We start from the raw sequence: 1,629 nt of genomic DNA, 5'->3' as shown, positions 1-1,629 counted from the left end.
TTTATGTGTGTAAAATTACTTAATATATTGGAGAGTAACCTAGATAGAACTCAACAGTGTGCGGTTTATTATATTAACTTATGACTTTAAGAGAGATCAATGGCTATAGTACATCTTGTTCTAAGAGCATGACCAAAGCTCTGTTCAACCACCATATTAACGTCACGTCACCATGCTCGTGGCAGCATATTAAAACTGGGTTAGTAATTTTGTGTTATTTCTAAATAAACCCTTCATCTTTTAAAATGTCTCAGTCACGGACCTAAATTTAATATATATCAATTTGTATTTTTTTAATCCAATTTCAACTCGTAGAAACCCCCCCCCTACCCCCCCAAATATAGAGCTCGTGAATCACTTCGCAAAATCGATTCCGTTACATATAAATTTCTGATTAGATTATTTGTTTGGAAACTGAGTCTCCTTCTCAATCAATGAACTGCTATTTCGACTATCTATGTCGATATTAAGATTTTGTATGATCAGCAGCAGCAGCTCCAGGAACACGATGAAGATAGTCGTCGTGAAGATCTTGTGGCGACCATTACAAATGTGGGTAACTGTAATTTTTGATGCTTGTCTTGCAAGTCTTTTACAGAACTGCTATCGTTTTCAACTGATTCATGTTGAGAGACTGATTTTAACTTTGCCAAATGTAAACAGTGAATAATCAGAGAGTGATTGTTGAAACCCATAAGCACACAAAGCCGTTGTTAACTTTTCAAACCAACACCGAGGTGCTTGCTTCAGCCCATATAGAGACTTGCGCAATCTACAAACTTTCTTCTCATCATTTGTAAAATAACCAGGTGGTGGCTTCATGTAAACTTCTTCATTTAGATCCCCATGGAGAAATGCATTATGCACATCCATTTGATGCACAGACCAATTGTTTCCTGCAGCAACTTCTAAGAACATACGCACAGTCTGCATTCTTGCAACAGGAGCAAACGTTTCCTTATAATCTAAACCTTCGATTTGTTTGGATATTGCGATATTAAGCCCACTGGACTCCACGGTAGCCCACCGTACGTATGCTTCATTGTCATCAAGTCTCCGTCAATCTCTCGTCAATCATCTCCATCTTCCTTATACGCTTCTGCATATTTCTCTGCGTATATTTATGTATCTTCTGTAGTTAATATTGATTGATTATGTACGTATCCTCCAAGCTAGAAGACTGTATATAATTGTTGGCCATGAGCTGTATTAGAAACATGATAATCTTTGAGAATTACCGGTTGTGTACGTGGTCGTGTTCCTCGTCGAAGCGGAATCACCAGAGCAGGTTCTTCAACCACAACAGTGGGTGTCGGAGATGATGGCGGAGTGACCACCGGAGTTGCATCCCGGCTAGGCGAATTTTGTGGTGTATCAGAAGACATGGAGGAAGTATCTCTTGGTGAATTGGGAGCGTCAGGTTGTGAAGATGTCGGAGATGGAGTTTCATCGAAGAAGAAGAAATTTCAGCTGGTGGGATACTAGGCACGTGGTTAGTCTCTAATGGGCTTGCAGAATTTATTTGGCCCATTAAGGGTGCAACCAAACTAGGCCGAATTTCTTCATCTAAAAAATGGCTTGTAGAAATAGGAGCCCACAATCCTTCTTTGTCTTCCTCGACATCTTTTC

The sequence above is a fragment of the Camelina sativa genome, chromosome 19 (genome assembly GCF_000633955.1).
Source record: "Camelina sativa cultivar DH55 chromosome 19, Cs, whole genome shotgun sequence".
NCBI lineage: Eukaryota > Viridiplantae > Streptophyta > Magnoliopsida > Brassicales > Brassicaceae > Camelina > Camelina sativa.
The sequence above is the reverse complement of the archived record's forward strand: the minus strand, read 5'-3'. Positions refer to the sequence as shown.